This window comes from Dasypus novemcinctus, chromosome 10 (genome assembly GCF_030445035.2).
Source record: "Dasypus novemcinctus isolate mDasNov1 chromosome 10, mDasNov1.1.hap2, whole genome shotgun sequence".
Lineage (NCBI taxonomy): Eukaryota > Metazoa > Chordata > Mammalia > Cingulata > Dasypodidae > Dasypus > Dasypus novemcinctus.
The window spans coordinates 59415999-59438094 of record NC_080682.1 but is presented as its reverse complement, the minus strand read 5'-3'; the positions used below and the strand labels follow the sequence as shown (position 1 = coordinate 59438094).

The following is a 22096-nucleotide window of genomic DNA, read 5'->3' as shown; positions in this document are numbered from 1 at the left end:
CCCCATGACCACTACTGGGAATTATCTTGCTTGCTTCTCTGTTTTCAATTATTAGAAAAATAAAATTATTAGAATCTAATGCAATTAGAGTCAGAAAACTTTGGAAAGAATAACAAAGAAAATAAAATTCACCATAATTTAATCACTCAGAGATTACCAGTAATTCTATTTTGGTATATTTTTTCTGAATGTCTTTTTGAAAATAAGATCAAATTCTACATGTGAATTCACAACCTACATTTGAATCTCAATATAAGGTAGGCACCTTTTTATGGCAATAAATTAGAGATTTTGTACAGTTATATAAAAATTTATGTTAACCAGTTCCTTTTTGGTGAACAGGTAGGTTGTAAGTTTCACCACATAATTAACCTTTAATCTAAATTTTTTATGAAATTTTATGTGCTTGTCACTCTTCAAGGGTTTTACCTGATCCCTCAGTATTCAACAAATAACAGTGATTTTTGATAATCAAAATATAAGGTTTTCTTTGCAAGTATGCAGTCAAGTAATTGAAGCAGTGTTCTACTGCGTGCAAATGTGATGTATAAGAATATAGAATAACCAAGTCAAATTGTTTCTTAATTTCACAAAAGAAGCACATTTAACAAGGGTGTCAGCTACTCACAAGAATGGGAGCAAGGACAAGGATGCCGCTAAAAATAGCTAATGATTCATTTCAAGACTAGCAGTCCACTGGGTAAAGCCGGCTAGGCGGGGAGTGGGTTGGAGGTGGGGTCCACTGCTCTGCTCACACCTGCTTCCATGTGAACAAGCAGGCAGGTGGGGTGGGGAGCTGGCAAGAGGCGGAGTTCCAGGCACCCAGGGGTCAGAATCGGGTAGGCCGGGATGATTTTTTTGTAAATGTTGATTGCAATGTTTTTATTGGATTTTTTTGTTGTTGTTGTTAGAGAAGTTGTGGGTTTACAAAACAAATCAGGCCTAAAATACAGGATTCCCACATTCCATCCCACCACAAACACCTTGCATTGGTGTAAAACATTTGTTACAATTGATAATAGCACATTTTTATAAATGTACTATTAATTAAAGTCCATGGTTTAACTTAAGGTTCACTACTTCTGTAGTGTAATTCCATGGATTTTTATTGTTACCATGTATCTAATATAACATTTCCTCTTTTAATCATACTCAGATGTATATTCCAGTGCTGTTAATTGTGTTCACGATGTTGTGCTACCATCACCATCATCCATTACTAAAACATTTCCACCATCCAAATAGGAATCCTGTATGTTTTAAGTCTTAACTTCCCATTATCTATTCCTACCCTTTTCATTGGTAAACTATATTATAGATTCTGACTGTATGAGTTTGCTTATTCTAATTATTTCAAATCAGTGAGATTATACATATTTGTCATTTTTTGTCTGGCTTAGTTCACTCAACGTGATGCCTTAAGGTTCATCCATGTTGTTGTATGTATCAGGACTTCATTCCTTTTTATGGCTTAATAGTATTCCATTCATTGTATGTATCTACCACATTTTATTTATCCAGATATCAGTTGATGGACACTGAGGTTGCCTCCATCTTTTGGCAATTGTGAATAATGCCACCATGAACACTGGTGTGCAAATATCTGTTCAAGACCCTGCTTTCAATTCTTTGAAGTGTATTTTTAGTAGTGGGATAGCCGGATCATATGATAGTACTATACTTAGCTTTCTGAGGAGCCGCCAAACTGGGCTGCATCGTTTTACATTCCCAACAGCAATGAATGAGTGTTCTTATTTCTCCACATCCTCTCCAACACTTATTTTCCTTTTTTTTTTTTTTTAAATAGCAGCCATTCTAATGGGTGTGAAATGGTATCTCATTGTGGTTTTGATTTGCATCTTCCTAATGGCTAATGAGGTTGAGCATCTTTTCATCTGCTTTCTGGTCATTTGTATATCTTTTTTTTTTAATTATTATTTTTTATTTTAGCAAACTTTTATTGACTTTTAAAAAAATATACATAGATCACACAAAATGTTACATTAAAAAATATAAGAGGTTTCCATATACCCCCCTCTCCATCCCACCCCCACTCCTCCCATATCAACAACCTCTTTCATCAATGTGGTACATTCATTGCATTTGGTGAATACATTTTGGAGCACTGCTACACCACACAGATTATACTTCACATTGTAGTTTACACTCTGACCCAGTCCATTCAGTGGGTTATGGCAGGATATATAATGTTCTGCATCTTTCCCTGCAATATCATTCAGGACAACTCCAAGTCCTAAAAATGCCCCCATTTCACACCTCTTTTTCCCTCTCCCTGCCCTCAGCAACTCCTGCGGCCACTGTCTCCACATCGAGGATAGAATTTCTTCCATTGCTAGAGTCCCAGTAGTTCTATAGTAGCATACCAGTACGTCCACTGTAATCCATATTTTATTCCTCCATCCTGTGGACCCTGGGATGGCGTTGTCCTCTCCATCTCTAAGTTGAGAGGGGGCTTAGATCCCACATGGCTGATGAATGCGATTCTCCTACTTGCAGTTGTGGACTCTCTCAGTTCCCTGGTGTGATGGTTGACAATCCTCAGTTCCCTGTTAACTGACCTGGGAGGGTCCAATGAACTGGAGAGTAGGTTTTGCAACTCTGTTGAAGCTCAGGGCTCAGCTGGCATAGGGACAGTCCAGAGATTGAAGTCTCCTGAGCAAGCACCAACCCCAGCACCAACCACAGGTTCAGTAAAAGGGACAGAAGAGGCACACGTAGATGAGTCCAACTCCATCACATTCAGAAGCACAAATTCCAAAGTAGGGTCCACCGGCAAGGCACTGAACTCCAGAGTCATCTGCCATGACCACAGAACCTGTGTGTCTCCATAGCCATCAGGAGCACCAGTACCTGGGGTTGTATCTACTTTAGCTGTCTCTGGGATCCTGCTCAGATGTGTGTAAGCACAACCCCTCTGATGACATCTCAATTCGTTTTGAAGTCTCTTAGCCATAGAAATTCATTTGTCTTTACCAATTCCCTCTCTTATTGAAGGTTTTTTCTGGTTTCATCACCAGCTGGTGCTTGGTAGTAATCCCTCAGCACCAGGAAGGCTCATCCCCAGGAGTCATGTCCCACACTGGGGGAAAGGTAATGCATTTACATGCTGAGTTTGGCTTACAGAGTGGCCACATTTGAGCAACATGGAGGCTCTCAGGAGGTAACTCTTAGGCACCCTGCAGCTCTAGGCCTAGTTGAAATTTCAAGCACACAGGCTCCTAAGCATAGTCATCAGTATCAAGGACCCATCATGAAGCATCCTTCTTCACTGGTCTTTGGCCTTGCACTTAGGGGACTGTTGCTGCTCCATTGGGGAATGCGACAGAGTTTCCCTGAATGGGAACTCAGCACTCCCTCAGTTGTTGTGTGAAACTCCACCCACTATGTCAATACCCAACAAACATCTGAACATATCTATATGCCCTATATGCATGCCTTGGAGAATTCTCTCCAACCACGTGTCCCCCATCAATGACACCCCACACCAGTGCTCCTCCCCTGCCTTAGTTGAACACTTTTGTGATCCAAAACTTCTTCAAAAATGAAGCCTAATATATTGCCAGATTCAATTAGTTGGAAAATGAAATTGTAATGATAGGTTTAAAGATTAAAAATAGAATACATAATAATTTAGAAAAACTAAAATAAAGAAAAAAATAAATTGAGGTATTAAAAAATGAAAAATATGATAAAACTTGGTTTTGACCGTTTTGCCTTTCATCACTGTAATAGGTGTTGCCCTGTATGTACTGTGGCAAGGCAATCTCTTCCATTTCTTCCTCAGTGTACACATCTTTTTTTTTTTTTAATTTTTGTCTTCAAAAAAGTTTTAGATCACAGTAAAGTCACATATACAATATAGGAGACTTCCATATACCCAACATCAAATCATCTTCCCCCTTCCCCAGCAATGATCTTTTTACATGTGTATGTTATATTTGCTACAGCTTATGTACAGATATTGAAACATAGCTACTAACCATGGTTCCATTATGGTTTACATGATGGTTTATATTTTAGACTGCACACATTTCTGAAATTTTGGTTACATTATGGTTTACATTTTAGACTATACACTTTTAAAAATTTTGGTGAAATTTAACATGGCCTATATCCATCTTTGCATGATCTTGTGGAACACTTCCATTGCTCCCCAGTTACCCCCAATTCCATCTATTCTATTCCTCTCTCCCCTCCCCTCCTATTTGTATATCTTTGGAGAGATACCTGTTCAGTCTTTTGCCCCTTTTTAAATTGGGATGTTTGTCTTTTTGTTAAGTTGAGGAATTTCTTTATAAATACTGGATATTAACCCTTTATCAGATATGTGGTTTTCAAATATTTTTCCCATTGTGTAGGTTGTGTTTTTACTTTCATAATAAAGTCCCATGAAGGACAAAAGTTTTTTTTTTAAATTTTGATGAGGTCCCATTTATCTACATTTTTCATTTGCTGCTTGTGCTTTGGGTGTAAAGTCTAATATACCATTGCCTAACCCAAGGTCCTGAAGATGCTTGCCTACATTTTCTTCTAGGTGTTTGATAATTCTTATGTTTAGGTCTTTGATCCATTTTGAGTTGATTTTTATATATGGTGTAAGGTAGGGGTCCTCTTTTGTTGTTGTTGTTGTTCCCTGGAATAATTTGATAAAGAGACTCTTCTTTCCCAGTTGAGTGGTCTTTGCCATCCTTGTCAAAAATCAGTTGGTTATAAAAGTGAGAGTTGATTTCTGAGCTCTCAATTCTATTCCATTTTTCTATATGTCTGTCCTTGTGCCAGTATCATGCTGTTTTGATTTCTATGGCTTAGTAATAAGTCTTAATATTGGAAAGTGTGAGTCCTCCAACTACATTCTTCATTTTCAATATAGCTTTCACTATTCAGGGCCCCTTACCCTTCCATATAAATTTTAATGATTGGTTTTTCCATTTCTGCAAAGAAGGTTGGTAGAATTTTGAATGGGATTGCATTGAATCTATAAATTGCTTTGGGTAGTATTGACATGACATCTTAATGATATTTAGTCTTCCAATCCACGAACATGGAATATCCTTCCATTTATTTAGGTCTTCTTTAATTTCTTTTAGCAATTTTTGTAATTTTCTGTGCACAAGTCCTTTACAACCTAGGTTAGATTTATTCCTAGATATTTGATTCCTTTAGTTCCTTTTTTGAATGGATTTTTTTTTCTTGATTTCTTCTTCCAATTGTTCATTGCTTGGGTGTAGAAGTACTACTTACTTTTTGGTTTTGATCCTGTATCTCACTACTTTACTGTACTCATTTTTTTCCCCTAACTCTAGGAGCTTTGTTGTGGAATTTTCAGGATTTTTGGTATATAGGATCATAGCATCTGCAAATAGGGAAACTTTTACTTATTCCTTTCCAACTTGGATGCTTTTTATTGCCTAATTTCTCTGGCAAGAACTTCCAGTACAATGTTGAATAACAATGGAGATAGTGGGCATCTTTGTCTTGTTCATGATCTTAGAGGGAAAGATTTCAGTCTTTCATCATTAAGTGGGATGTTAGCTGTGGGCTTTTCATATATGACCATTATCAAGTTGAGGAAGTTTCCTTCTATTACTAGTATTCTAAAAAATTGTTATTGCCAAGAAAGGGTGCTGTATTTTGTCAAATGCTTTTCCCACATAAATTGAGATGATCACTGTTTTTTGTTTCTTCATTCTGTTAATTTGGTGTATTATATTGATTGATTTTCTTATGTTGAACAAATCTTGCATATCAGTGATAAATCCCACTTGATCCTGGTGTATTCTTTAATATGCTCTTGGATTTGGTGTGCTGGTATTTTGCTGAGGTTTTATACATCTATAATCATAAGAAATACTGGTCTGTAGTTTTCTTTCCTTGTGATATAGCTACCCGGCTTTGATATAAAGGTAATGTTGGACTCATAGAATGTTCAGTTTTGTTTTGTTTTTGGAAGAGTTTGTGCAGAATTGTAATAAAATCTTCTTGAGAGGTTTGGTAGAAGTCCCTATGAATCCATCTCTTCCTGGGCTTTTCTTTGTAGGGAGGTTTTGATTATTGATTCAATCTCTTTTCTAGTAATTGATTTGTGGAGTTCTACTTCTTGAGTCAATGTAGGTAATTTGTGTGTTTTTAGGAATTTGTCTGTTTCATATAGTTTATCTAATTTATTGACATACACTTGTTCATAGTATTCACCTGTAGTCCTTTTTATTTTGGAGGAGTAGGTAGTAATGTCCCCCTATTTGTGTTTGATTTTTGTTATATATATATATCCTCTCTTTTTTTCCTTGTCAGTCTAGCTAAAGTTTTGTCAATTTTGTTGATCTTTTAAAAGAACCAACTTTTGGTTTTATTGCTTCTCTTTGTTGTTTTGTTTGTTTTCCATTTCTTCCACTGATGTTCTAATCGTTATTTCCTTCTTTCTGCTTGTTTTTGGATTTAGTTTGCTCTTCTTTTCCTAGTTCTTCCAGTTTTGCAGTTAGGTCTCTGTTTTGAAGTCTTTCTTCTTTTTTAATATAAGCATTTAGCGCTATGAATTTCCCTCTCAGCACTGCCTTCACTGCATTCCATGTTTTGGTTTATTGTATTTTCATTTCCATTTGCCTCAAGATATTTTGCAATTTTGTTTCTGATTTCTTTAATCTACTGGGTGTTTAAAAGTATGTTGTTTAGGGAAGCGGATGTGGCTCCAGTGATAGGGCTTCTGCCTACCATATGGGAGGACCCGCGTTCAATCCCTGGGGTCTCCTGATGAAAAAGAAGAAAAAGTGTACCTGCGTGGTAAGCCAGTGTCTGCACAAGTGCCTGCATGGTGAGCCAGTGCCCACACAGCAAGCCGAACACCTGTGTGGTGAGCCAGTGCCTGTGCAAATGAGTCATGCAGCAAGATGATGATGCAACAAAAGAGAGATGGAGGGGAAAGTCAAGGTGAAGTGAAGCAGAAACGAGGAACTGAGGTGGCACAATTGACATGGAAACTTTCTACACATTAGGGGTCCCCAGGATCAAATCCCAGTGAATCCTAAAGGAGAAAAAAATGAGAAAGAAGACAAAAATAGAAATAGATACAGAAGATCACACAGCAAATGGACACAGACAGCAAGGGAAGGGGGAAAATAAAAAATAAATTGTTGTTTAGTTTCCACATATTTGTGAATTTCCCTTTTCTCCCTCTGTTACTGATTTTTTTAGCTTCATTCTGTTGTGGTCAGTGAATATACATTGAATGATTTTAATATACTTTCAAATTTACTGAGACTTGTTTTGTGACCCAACATATGTTTTACCCTGGAGAAAATGTTCCACGTGCCCTTAAGAAAAATGTGTATTCTGTTTTCATTGGGTGCAGTGTCCTTTATATGTCTGTTAGGTCTACTTGGTTCAGTGTATCATTCAAGTCCTGTACTTCTTTATTGATTTTCTGTCTGATGTTTTGTCCATTATTGAGAGTGGTGTGTTAAAGTGTCCTACCATTAATGTAGAACCATCAATTTCTCCCTTCAAATCTGTCAGTATTTGCTTCATATATTTGAGGCTCTGCTGTTAGGTACACGTAAATATATATTTTAATATATTTTTTATTGAAGTATATCATTCATACATGAATATGCATAAATAAGTGTATAGTAAAGATTGTAAACTTACAAAACTACATAACATCATACAGGGGTCTCATATATCATCTCTTCACCAACACTTTGCATTGTTGTAAACGTTTGTTACAAACTATGCAAGAGCATTATAAAATATTACTATTAACTATCTATCTTACATTTGGTATATTGCTCCCCAACCCACATTATTTTAAAAAATATATTTTTATTATAGAGGTTGTGAAGTTGTTAAACAATCATACACATATGTAAAATTCCCACACAACACCCCTTCACCAATACTCCACACTGTGGTGGAACATTTGTTACAGATTATGAGATATTATCATTAGATTATTACCACCAACAATAGGTGCGTGTACTTTTAAAATTGTTACATCTCCTTATTGAATTGTCCCTTTTATCAGTATGTAATTCCCATCTTTGTCTGTTATAACTGTTTTTGACTTAAAGTTTATTTTATCTGATATTAGCATAACCACCTCACCTCTTTTTTGGTTACTACTTGTATGGTATATTTTTTCCCCATTCTTTCATTGTCAACTTACCTGTACCATTTTATTATTTTATTTTATTTTATTTTATTATTTTATTACCTTCATCCCCCTCCCTCCCCATGGCTCCCTTGTCTGTTTGTTTTTGCTCATTAGTTGTTGTCTGTTTTTTCTTTAGGAGACATCAGGAACTAAACCTTGGACCTCCCATGTGGAGGTGGGCACTTAATTGCTTGAGCCACATCCTCTCCCTGTTCGTTTTGTTTTTGTATGTTGTCTGCTCATTGCTTTTGCTTATTGTCTGCTCATTGTTTTTGTTCATTGTGCATTGTTTTGCTCACTGTTCATTGTTTTTGCTTGTTGTCTGCTTATTTTTGCCCTATGGATGCTCACTGTCTGCTCATTATTTGTTTGTCTTCTTTAAGAGGTGCTTCCCGGAAGCGAACCCGGGACCTCCCATGTGGGAGGTGGGCACTCAACTGCTTGAGCCACATCCGCTCCCCCTACCTTTATCTTTGACTTTAAGGTAAGTCTCTTGCAGACAACATATATTTGGTTTGTTTGTTTGTTTTTTAATCCATTCTGGTAATCTCTGTCTTTTGACTGGGGAGTCTAATCCATTTACATTTAAAGTTACTACTGACAATGCAGGTCTTTCTTCTGCCATTTTTGCTATTTAGTCTTTGTAGTCTTATACCTTTTTTCCCCTAACTACCATTAAAGCTTACTTTTTTATTAATTTACTTTCTTGTTTTTACCTTATTGAGGGACTTCTCATTTCTTTCTGGATGTAGTTTTCATCTGTTTTCTTTGTGGTTACCATAGGGTTAAAATTTACTATCCTTTTTCCAACCTTCCACTTTTAACCTGGTTGTGTTCTTATGTCTGAGGTGGGTCTCTTGTAAGCAACATATAGATGGCTCATATTTTTAAATTCATTCTATCAGTCTATGTCTTTTGATTGGGGAGTTCAATTCATTAACATTCAGTGTTATTACTGTAAAGACATTACTTCATCAATTTTGTCCTTCAGTTCTCTGCTGTCATATCATTCTATTGCCTGTCTTTTTATCCTTCAGTTTACCTTTCCTAATAATCTTCATTTCTAAACTCTTCTCCAAATCTCTTACTAGGCTAATAGTAACCAAAAAAGAGCTGGAGTAGACCAGATAAATGTAAAATAGCAATATAATAGTATATGAGCAATAAGTACTCAGTACAACTAGCAAATTGTTCCTGTGATCAGTATTCTTTAAGCTTCTTCATACAAAATAAACACTTGCTTTTAATGGAGGAGGACTGGAGAAGACATGTATTTTTGGATACTTCATTTTTCTTTAACTCCTTCTTATGCATACTCATTAATTAAAATAATCCATTTGGATCAATAATGATTGTGCATGACTGCTGTTGAAAAATGTTGGCATTTATAACTACCCAAATGGTTACCAGTATATTTGTCCCAGACTGTCTGCCTCTATAGTTTTTTTATACTCCTTTTGTTGTCTCACATCGCTTTTGCTTGGAGGGCAAATTCTGGGAGGAGGATCACCCTGGGGAAGAGTTTCCCAATTCTCTTTCCTTGGAAAACAGGGCCAGGGACCCAGGAAGGGGACACAGACTGACTCCATCTCCACCGCCTCTGCCTCTCCGGGAGGGTTGAAACAATGGCCCCCCTCAGGGCAAGTACCCAGAGATCCAAATTTGCAAATCAAAAGCTGTAATTTGTGATTGGCCACGTACACCCCTGTTCTTGGGGAAGAGGATTTTTCAGAAAAGTTCCTGCATGTTTAATAGCTGTTTTGTGGAAGGACTGAGTCCTGGAGCTCCCCACTCCACCATCTTCCCTGGAAGTCCACTGGCTCGGAGGATTTTGGCTATCAGAAGCCCCCAAATGCCAGGCTCAAAACAAGGAAGGAAACCTCAAGTGATTACCCTTCAGACAAACAAAACAGGAACCGAGGCTCGGCCATCTTCCTACCAGATCAACCTGCTCATCTCAAAGCCAGAGAATATATGAGGCAAATTCACAGAGTCAGAAACTAGAACACAGGTTACCAAGGGTGCGGTGGGGGTAGAGAATGGGGAGTTCATGCTTGACTGGTATCTCTGTACCAATTTAGGGTGACAGAAAAGTTTTGGTAATGGATGGTAGTGATGGTGGCATAGAATTATGAAGGTCCTTAACACCACTGAATTATATATTTGAATGTGGTTAAAAGGGAAATTTTAAAATTATTTATATGTTGCTAGAATAAATTAAAAAACAAAGCAAAACACCATCAGATTGTACAAGACAGTGAACCATAATGTAACCTATGGGCTGTAGTTAATAGTACAATTATAAAACCATAATATAATTATTTCAGCAATTATAACAAAGATACCACACTAACGCAAAGTGCTGATAATAGCAAGAACTGTGTGTGTGAGAAGGGCTACATGGGAACCCTGTATTTTCTTCATTTTTCTGTACACCTACAACTTCTCTAATTAAAAAAAAAAAAGGCGTTCCATTCCACAGCTCAAACCGGACATTGCCTAGTTACAATCCTGTCATTTCCACAAAGACTCTATACTCTGTTTCTTTTCAGTTGTAGCAACCTGCTCTCTTAAATAGCTTCTTTATCTAGTGGTGCACTTACAGTCTGTGACTAACAGCTGCAGTTCATAAACATGAGTCTCATTGCTTGGGTCAGTACTTCTTGGTCTTTTCTGAAAGGTAACTCCCCCGGCTGCTCTCGCATCGCATGAGGCACCTCTCCCCAGCACGCCTCATTGGTACTCGGTAGTGCAGTATACCATTTGGGGGTTCTGTTTTCCTGTTCTAAAAGTGGGGACATTTTTATTAAGATTTCAAGAACTGGCACCTAATACCAAAACATATTTCTGGATGTTGGTATTATAAGAGATTTTAATTTTCTCCACTGAGCTTTTCTGTATATTCCAAGTGGTTACAAAAGGCGTGTGTGTGTGTGTGTATATGAAAATGCCCTGTCAAAAAGAATCCGTAACTATAAAACTTTAGCAGAAAGCACAAATGAGGAAATATTCGAGATCTAAGGCTTGATGAAAAGTCCTTAGACATGAGGCCAAAAGCATGGTCCATAAAAGAAAAAAATCAATAAACTGGATTTCATCACTACTGAAAACCTCTGCTCTGTGAAAGACCCTCTTAAAAGACGAAAAGACAAAGGACTCTAGACAGCTAAAGTAAAAACTAGTAACAATCCCAAATGCTAGCAAGGATGAAGAGAAACTTGATCTCTCATACATTGCTGATAAGGGCATAAAATGATACAGCCATTCTGGAGAACTTTTTGTCAGTTTCTTAAAAATCTAAACATATACTTACCATACAACCCAGAAATCACAATCCTGAGCATTTATTACAGAGAAATGAAAACTTATGTGCACACAAAAACCTATGCATGAGTGTTCAGGGCAGCATTTATTAGTAATAGCCCATAATTGGAAACAACCAAAATATCTTCCAATAAATAAATAATTAAGTAAGCAAAACCTGGATAGAACTCAAAGACACTAAGCTGAATGAGAAAAGCCAATCTTGAAAGCACATGCTGGGTGACTCCATTTAAATTACATTCTTGAAATGGCAACTATAGAACTAGAGAACAGCCTAGTGGCTGTCAAGGGTTCTGGATGGTAAGGGAAGAGTGGACATGACTCTAAAGGGGCAGCCAGAGGGAGATCTTTGTAGCGATGCAACAATTCTGTGTCTTGATTGTAACTGTACAAATCTATACATATGATAAAATGGCACAGGACTATACATACACATTGTATCCATGTCAGTTTCCTAGTTTTGATATTGTACTATAATTATGTAAGATGTTACCTTGGGGGAAACAGAATGGAAGGCTGCAGATCTCTCTATACTGTGTTTGCAACTTCCTGTGAATCTATAACCATTGCAAAATTGAAAGTTTAAAACAAGGAATTCATGCTTACTGTAGAAAATTTAGAATGGACATGGAAAAATACATAGAATGTAGGTTTAAAAATTCATGACCTTTTTGATGTTTGTTTTATAAGTTTCAATTTATTACTGAAATTTTGGTTTTGATTTTTTAGATTAACTTCATAGAACATAAAGCACCATTTTAAAGTATACAGTTCACTGGTTTTTAGTATATTCACAATGTTGTGCTACCATCACTTCCTCCTTCCCCCAGCCCCTGGCACCCTCTAATCACTTTCTGTTTCTCTAGAGTTACCTGTTGGGAACATCTCATATAAATGGGATCATAAATATATGGCTCTTTGTCTCTGGCTTCTTTCACTTAGCATTTTCAAGATACATTCATGTTGTAGCTTGTATCGGCACCTCATTCTTTTTTGTGGCTGAATAATATTTCACCATAGGAATATATACTTTTTTTTTTTTTTTTGAAATTTTTTTTTGTTCCCTTTCTGCAGGGTTTCTTTTACATTTGCTTAGCTTAGTGAACTCTCTCTGGTCTGGACCCATGAACTCTTACTCTTCAAAACAAATCTGAGGGAAGTGGAGTTGGCCCAATGGATAGGGCGTCCGCCTACCACATGGGAGGTTCGCAGTTCAAACCCGGGGCCTCCTTGACCCGTGTGGAGCTGGCCCATGAGCAGTGCTGATGTGTGCAAGGAGTGCCGTGCCATGCAGGGGTGTCCCCTGCGTAGGGGAGCCCCATGCACAAGGAGTGTGCACCGTAAGGAGAGCCGCCCAGTGCAAAAGGAAGTGCAGCCTGCCCAGGAATGGCGCCCCACACACGGAGAACTGACACAACAAGATGACACAACAAAAAGAAGCACAGATTCCTGGTGCCACTGATAAGGATAGAAGCAGTCACAGAAGAACATAAAGTGAATGGACACAGAAAGCAGACAACTGGGGGTGGGGGGGGAATAAATAAAAAAATAAATCTTAAAAATAATCTGAGATATAGAGCATATCTCAACTTTAATCCGCCCCTCCCCCCACCCAGCATCACCTACCGACATAAAGGTGTTTCATCAGGTGGGTCATTAACTGGGATCCACAGGATTTGTGCAGATGAGGACCCCAAGTATGGTGTTGCAGTCAACAGAAGGCCACCCCCTGCCACCATCCTTCCCTTCTACTGTTGATGGCAGAGCTGGGCATCAAGGTGACGACACTGGCAGCACGCTGCCATCTCAGTGGCTGGAAAACCCATCTACTGAGCCCTTAGGCTTATCATCCCACTTGAATCGCACAGAAACCCTATCAGCTGGGTGCTGTTACTATTCCCATGCTAAGATTGGGAGGCAGAGGCTCAGAGAGTTGTAGGGTCTAGTCCAAGATCATATCACCACTGAGGGGCAGGGCCAGGATTCAAACACAGGCCTGTCCCAACATCCATGTGCACTGAGAGCACAGCCTCTGGAGCCAGACTTCCTGGGTTCAAATCCTGCCTCCTTCCTTTTCAGCTTTGCAGCTTTGTCTCCATTTCCCCATCTTGAAATTGGACTTCATAATAATATCTACTTCATAGCGTCAATGTAAGGATTGAAAACATGAATCTGAACAGTGCTGAGAACTACATGCCTGGCAAGCAAGAAGGAGTAAGGGCCACATGAGTGTTCACAATGTTTTGTAAGTATCACCATCATGCTTCTCAAGAATAGGATAGAGAGGTGAGAAAAAAAGCAAAAATGTGAAAAAAGTAAAACAACAACACTGCCAATGACCCAAAGAGACACCACGTGTTCTGCAAGAGAGTCCTGGCCCAGTAACACTGGATATGCTGCCTCCAGGCTGCAGCTCCGAATTCCAGGGCTTCCAGCCACCAGCAAGGGGAGCCTGCCCTTTCCCAGGCCAGATTCTTCAGGTCAGCATTAAGTCTCCACAGTAATAGGAAAAGAGGCTGAGGTGGGGTGGAGGTGGGGGGAAACAGCTCATTCCTAGAAGAGCCAGCAATGGATTTTCTGTGAGGAGGGAGTACCTATCTGACAGTCCCTGCTTACAAATGTTAAGAATCCTGGAGTTGCTATTTTTTTTTTTAAAGATTTATTTACTTCTCCCCACCCCCTGGTTGTTTACACTTGCTGTATCTGTTCATCTTTGGGAGCCACCTCCATGCCCTGCTTTGCTGTGTCTCTCATTATGCTTTTCCTCCTTGTTTCTTGTTGGGCCATCTTGTTGTATCAGCTTGCTGTGCCTGCCCATCGCACCAGCTTGCTATCTTGCTTGTCTTCTTTGGGAGACACTGGGAGCCTCTGCTCCCTGCTTTGTTGTGACTCTCATTATGTTTTTCTTCTTGCATCTCTAGTTACATCAGCTTGTTGTATCGGCTTGTGTGTCAACTTGCCGCGCCTGCCCATTGCACCAGTTTGCTGACTTTAGGAGGTACCAGGAACCGAACCACAGACCTCCATGTGGTAGGTGGGAGCTCAATCAGTTGAGCCACATCCTCTTCCTGTGCTGCTTTCTTAGCACCTCTAAAGTGGTCATACTGTCAAACAAAGGGTGGCTTCAGTCAGGGGGCCATAAATTACAGTTCAATCAGCGACCACCATCAAGAGCCTATGAAGGGCTTCTTTTTGAGAAGCTGAGGGAAGAACTCCAGGCTTTGCTGCCCTGTGTGGCCTTCCCAGTGCTCAAGGGGCTAGAAAGAAAAGGCTTTCTGGGGAGAGCACTAAGAGTGTTACTGCTGCATAGGACCACGTGCCCAGGACCCTGACACGGTCACAAGGTCTTATGGTCTTCAGGAAGGAGACAGGTCACAGCTAATCTAGTTTAAGAAGGGGAGGTTCTTGCCAGAATCCCTGAGTATAAGGAGAGCCTGATTTGAAATATAATAATGAAGCACACCTAGGATTTGTGCCCAGGAGAGGTGCCCTGAGAATCCTCAGGACAGTTTTTCATCTCTCTAAAGATTATGGAACCTTATCTTGATTTGGTTTTATCAGAATCCTTCATTCCACGTGCTACTAGAGGCACTGTCCTCCAGGCCAAGAAGTCACCTAACTAAATTTTATGATAAAGAAACTGAAGCCCAGAGTCATATGGCAATGTAGTAATAAAAGCTGACCTCAGTCCACTGCACTACCCTCTGAGCCACAGCACCAAAAGGCAATTTTTAAAAACTGTCATCCCAGACAAGGCCAATGGGTCACCTCCCTGCAGGTAAGTCTAGTCACAAACTAATTCAGAGCACTCTGAAGTATGTCTTGGCACTAACTAGAGCTTTTGCCTGGCTGGGGAGGAAGGTGGATTCAGCATTGCTTTGGGTACTGAGCTGAATAAAAGGCTCAGTCTAACAGTTTTGCAGCCAATGCCTACTGACTCAGAATGGCTACACAACAGTCTTTCAGAATTTCCTAATGTTTCTACTCATGTGAGAGCTATGGTTTCGTGAAGACACGTTTGTTGAATAAGCGAATATGAAGAGCATCAAAATACCAGCAATTCTTCTTCATGCCTGAAGGTCATCGTGATGCATACAGCTGACCACTCCACTTTGGAGAATCCAGCTGATGAAGAACAAGTGTCAGCGAGCTTCCTTTCGCTGTGTTTTTGGTAATTTGCTGACCGTGATGTAGAAGGTGAGGGTAACTGAGCTGGCTCTTTGCTCTTTCTTGCTCTCACTCTCTCTCCCATTAAAGTAAATCCCTCGTATCAGTTTATCTTTCACTTATTTCTTTCTCATAAAAATATTTTGAGGAATATGTGTGCAAGCCTGGTTACTTGAGGTGCACACTCAAGGGCCAACATGCGGGCCGATCCTTTACTCTTCTCCCCTGAACCCTCTGTTGACAAGACTAAGGACATGCCATGAGTCACTTGATTCTTCTTATTTAATTTAGGGACATGAACGGTGAGGTCAAGAGGCAGAAACCTGCTCATTGATACAAACTGGCAGTTAGGCACAGAATCACTTTGTTTTGGTTCAAGAAAAATGCAATAAATCTTTTTTTTATCTAGTTTTAATTCAATGGCAAGTTGTAGTTTAAAGTATTATAATTTTGAACAACTAATACCAAATAAATAGCAATAAGAGAATGTTCAGCAAATTAAATAGTATAGCTTTTTTTTTTTTTTTTTTAAGGAGTCACTGGGGATTGGACTCAGGACTTCGTACATGGGAAGCAGGTTCTCAACCATGGAGCTACATCCATTCCTAAATGAGAGTTTGTTTTTTTTCATTTGTTTGTTTTTGTTTTGTTTTTAGGAGGTACAGGAGATCAAATCCAGGGCCTTGTATATGGGAAGAAGTTGCTCAGTCACTTGAGTTATATTTGCTCCCCTTTAACTTGTCTTTAAAGCTACAAATCAAGATTTCTCTACATTCAGGTAGGTTCTGCTGGCTCATGTAAAAGGCTTGGTCTGCTTAAAAGTAGTATTCTTTGCCTTTACTTCAAGTAGTTATTAATATATTTTACTTGTCAAGAATTATGTCAGATATTGTGGTTATAAAGTGGAAAAAGTCGTAACCTCTGTCCTTTGAGAACAGGGAGACTGAAAAAATTCTCAAAGTTTTTCTCACCTTGCCATCATTTTCCTTCTTCATTGACCAACAATCTGGGTTTTATAGATAATTTTCCTTGTACTGTAATATGGTTTCTCTACAGAGTTTCTACACACTGATCCTTGGTTCTCTTTAAGAATAACTTATAGTTTGATTTACTCAGCTTCACAAGAATCCTGCAGTGCATTTTCCTCTTTCTGCTGCTGGCTAGCACAGAGGAACTCACTCAAGAAGGACCTGCATAAAGGACAGCTCACCTCTGACGTTTCACACTGCGCTCAGAGTACAGGGTTTTTTTGCGTGCCATCTTTCCCAGATTTGTTCTAGTCCATTTATCCCTGGATTTTTGCTTCCATTTTAATGAACAAGTCATCATTGTTATTCACTGAAGCATTATTTGTAATCCTTAAAAGAAAATACAGACGTAACCTATATCTGCATCCAGAAAGAACTAGTTAAATAAATGATCATATATTTATACAATGAAAACTCCTCTAGCCTTTTAAAAGAGTGAGAGAGCTATATGAGCAGGTATCTAGGACACATTGTAAAGTTAAAAAAAAAAGTATTGCAAAACAATATATGTTGGGTAATACCATTTAAAAATACATACATGAATCCGTATAACAAGTATCTGAATCTGTACACACAGTATCTAAATGGAAAAGGTTTAGGAGATATGTGCAGTGCTACTTAACAACGGGAAGTCTAGTAAGTGAGTTGGAGGGGGCAGAGATAGAAGGGAATGTCCTTTTCTAATTCTATGCTTCTCCATTGATTAAATTATTCTGATGACGAAGACATACTATTTTTGTAATAAATAAATAAATAAATAAATAAAATTATTTTGTAATAAATAAATAAAAGAGAAATATACAATTACTTTTCTAGATATTTCAAGATATTAGATCCTTCTAGAATTGCATAGCAATTGAGTTTTCATTCATTTTGATGCAATTATCTCCTGTTTTATAGCTTCAAGGAATCAAGCCTCAGACTGACAAGTGGGTACCTCTTTTCCCCCATATGCCACTTCTCCAGATTTCCTGGCCCCTAGAGTGATGAGCATTGTAGTTTCCAGGCTACCTGCCAGCTTTGTAACCATTCTGCACTCCTCTTTTGCGAACAGTGTAGTTTAAAAGCTTCAGTGTGACCTCCTGCAGAGATAGGTCCAAAACATTCTTGCCGGGGACAGGGCGTTCACAGACTTTCATTGGGTTTTACAGAGTGTATTTCATTCACGTTCATCATACACTGTTCCTGGAAGTCTTGGTCACATGATTGATAGACTTGACCCTGGAAAATTTATATTATCCACCAGACTCTGAAAGGAAACCAGAGAGGTATTATTCTAATCTCTTATACTGGGAAACTGAGGCACAAGGTTTGACCAAGCCTGCCTCAGTCAAAGGTAATTGGGCAGGTTAAAGGTGATTGGGTGATGTGGAATCAAAACTTGGAGTTCTGGGCTCAAGTTATTGCCATATTATACTTGCTTTGAGCAAATATTTGAACTTCCTGGGTCCCAATTTCCTTTTTGGTAAAATAAGGAAAATATAGTCAAATATTTTCAGAAAATAAAATATTTGCCTTCTGGGGAAGAACTATTATGTGAAAGTACATGAAATTATTCTGCGTATTGTAAAGCACTGTATAAATGATAGGAGAACCAACGACCAGCAAATTAGATATAATAGCCATGACTCTGGATACTGTGGTTGCATATATGAATGCTGTATAGTTGCAAAAATAATACAAAACTGATAAGGAATTAAGATGATGAAGTGAGAAGCTTCAGAGCATTGTCTTCCCCATAGACGCTTTGAACAACCAGTAAGAACTGACAGAAACATCTTTCTCAAAGCTCCAGAAAGCAGTTGAAGGATTGCAGTAATAGGGAGCGTGTTAAATCAAGAAAAAGGCAACTTAGAAGTGGTAGGATCTCGTGGTGTCCTGACTGGCCTCTCACCCACCCCTCACTAGCTATGCATGGAACTAGTCCATGCTGCCACTGTAAGTCTGTGATCCAGGTTCTGAAGGAAGCAGGGTAACCCTCGTGCACATACTAGGCATGTATGTGTATGTCAGGCTCAGTCTCTCTGGTGGAGGCCTATGGGACTGAACTAGGGTACTCTTTGAAAGCTTGGCATCCCAGAACTTGCCCTGCATGTAAAAGACAGCGCACAGAACTCTGATGTGGAAGAGCAGTCAAGTTGTGCTGCCTGGCCAAGGGATTGCTGGCTGTAGGATGTACAATGCAATTTCCAGAACTCAAGAAAACTGTTTCCTAGGAAAGAGGGGCTATTTGTATCTGGGTAATGGAGGGAGTTCCTAGGGCCCAGGAGCATGCCCAAGATAAGACACATGTGCAGAAAGCATCAGGGAGGTCCCTACACTTCAGCCTAGAGCTATTCTCATTGTATGAATAAGCCCTGAAGGAGAGCACTTGCTCATATCAAACTGCACAGCCTGGGAAAGGTATTTCCCCCAACTTCCCCTCTTTCCTGACGTTCAAGAAAGCTCTGTCATAACACTATCTGGATGCAAACTTAAGAAAGAAACACTTCAGTGGTCTAGATTCCAGTGAAAACACATTAAAATATCAAAACATCCAGGCTTCCACAAAATAGTACAAAACATACAAAGAGACAGGAAGCAATGGCCTGGGCAAAAGAAAATATTAAAGCCTTAGAAACTATCCATGAGGGAGACCAGCTCCTTGACATAGCAAAGACTAAAAAAAAAAAGGTCCTAAATATGCTCAAAGAGCTAAAGGAAAAACAAGGACAAAGAACTAAAGGAAATCAGGAAAACAATAGATGAACACAAACAGAATATAAATAGGGAGATGGAAACTATAAAAAGGAACCCAACAGAGCAAAAGAACACAGTAACAGAAATTAAAAATTCCTGAGAGGAGTTCAATAGCAGATTGGAGCTGGCCTAAGAAAGAATCAGTGAACTTGAAGATAAGACAATTGAAATCATCTAATCTGAGGAACAGAAAGAGGAAAGAATAAAAAATGTAAACAGAGCCTAAGGAAACTGTGGGACACCATCAAGCATACCTACATATACATTGTGAGAGTTCAAAAGGAGAAGCAAGAGAGAAAGGGGCAGAGAGAATATTCAAAGAAATAAGGTGGAAAACTTCCCACATTTAGTGAAAGACATGAATATACACAATCCATGGGGAACTGATACATAGTGGGCATAGAGTTTCTGTTTGGGGAGATGGGAAAATTTTAGTAATGGAAGGTGGTGAGGGTGCTGAAACATTCTGATCGTGATTAATCCCATTGAATGGTGTGCTTGGGAGGTGTTGAGATGGGGATGTTTATGTTGTATATATGTTTCCACATTTGAAAAGAAAGTAAGAGCAACTAAAGAGACAATGCAAATTAAATGTAAGACCTGATCCTGGTTGGGATCTAACAAGGGAGGAGAAAAGACTCAAAAGGACATTACTGGGACATATAAAAAAATTAAAATATATAAGGTAAGCTTTATATCAATGTTAAATTTCGTAAACTTGATAATGCACTAAAGATCATTATATAAGTGAATATCCTTGTTCTTAGGAAATGCGTATGGCAGTATTAAGTGTTCAAGGAGCATGATATGTGCAACCTACACTCTAGTGTTCAGAAAATGGATTGATAAATAGACAGATAGATAAATGGTTAGATAGAAATGGATAGATAGCAAATGTGGCAAATTGTTAAAATTGGTGGGTCTGGGTATCTGGGGTTTGTTGGAGTTCTCTCTATGGGCCTTGTATTGCTTTTTTAACTGTCCTGTAAGTCTGAAAATATTTCAAAATAAAAAGTGAAAAAAAATACAGAAAATTCCAACATACCCCCGGAAACCCAGATTCACTAATTTTTAACATTTTGACATATTTACAGTGTTATTATAGCTAGCTATCTAGTTGTCAGTGCATCTTGTTTGTTTAATTTTCTTATATATAAAAATTTTTAAATTGCTCTCAAGCCTCTTTGAAGCCGTCCTTTCACTTTGAATAGCCTGTTCTTTAAATTCAAGCTTTACACTTGTCTATTCCTTAAATATTTCCCCAAGTATGCTTAAAAGGGGATACAAAAGTATCAGTTCCAAGGAGAAAGCAACACTACTTTACCAGAATGCCATGCTGAATTCCATAGCCCTCTAGTGCAGATTAAAGTTGTTTCAAATACTTCAAAGAGGAGCAAAAATCAAATCCCCCCGGGGTTCCTTTAAATCCATATTCCTTCATTTCAGAAAATTTCTCTAGTCTTTTAAAAGGCCCAAATATCATTTTACAGTTTGGAAGTAGTAATGGAGAACTCTCCCCAATTTTTCAGAACTTTCTTCCTTCTTTAAAAAAAAGGATCAAACTGGGTCTCCCTCATAAAGGAACTGGCCCAAGAGGATGAGGACACGCCTGTGTAGCCGTGGATTAAGGGGCCAAGTGGGGCAGCCATCCCCCAAGCCCTGCGCCTGGAGCTCATAGCTAATGACTACCTGGAAAATTCCTTGAAGAAGCAAAATCAGGCATTTTCCCTGTTATTTCTGGGCGAGATTCTCATGTCTGTCATTGCCTGGAAGAACGCCCAGTCCCTCCACTATGTAACACTGAAGGAAAGAAAGTTTCCAAATGAGAAGGAAAACAAGGCCAGTTGCAATAGAAGAGGCAGTGGAACTGTTTTCACTGCTTCAGGAAATTGCTCTTTTTAGGGCATCTTCATCTGCCCAGAGAGGCATACTGTTTTTCTATTCTTCCCCTGCAAGCTGTAAGGAAACAGAACAGCTCCAATTACAACAATGAATTTTCAGACTAAGCACATGCCAGGCACTGTGCCAAATGGTCTACCCGCAGTATCTCATGATTAGCCCTATTTTAAGGATGAGAAAGTTGAGGTCTGGAGGGCCACTTTAACTGCCAAATGACAGTTACTTTCTGTTGAGCAAGGTTTTGAACCCTTATCTTTCTGACTCTGAAGTCTGTGCTTGACCAGATGACGCACTCCCTAAGTACAGCCCCGTGGCAGTCTAGAGGAGGTCCACGCTGTCCATTTCTGGTCTACCTCCACTCCTGAATTTACTGTAATTAACAGCAGCTGCCTGTGTGCTAGCTAAGCACGCTAAGGGGTTTCATGCATGATCTCATTACATGTTTCTCAGCAGTCTCAAATGGTAAAAACTACCCTGGAAGCACATTCTGTCTCCTCCATCAGACTCTTTTCTCCTTTTTCTCTTTCCTTTCCCCTCCCTCTTCATCACAGAGAAGTTGGGTGCATTCCCTTTGCATTATTACCTTGCCTTCAGCCAAGTGGCAAATCCTGCCTATGTCAACTGCTAGACCTAGGACTAGCCTTGGTGCCAATTGTGTTCAGATGGGATTGTTTGACCTCCAAGCTGATCCAGGGAAATGGGTAGCTCTTTTCAGGTACCTTCCGCTTCAGTTTGAGAAGAAGTCGCAAGTGTCCCTCTCTGCTCTCCGTCT

At 39.1% G+C, this 22096-nt stretch overlaps 1 pseudogene; it reads left to right on the top strand.

The window, feature by feature from the left end:
- The window catches only part of LOC101435337 (la-related protein 7 pseudogene), a 67534-nt pseudogene that overhangs the window by 29685 nt on the left and 15753 nt on the right, over positions 1-22096 (top strand).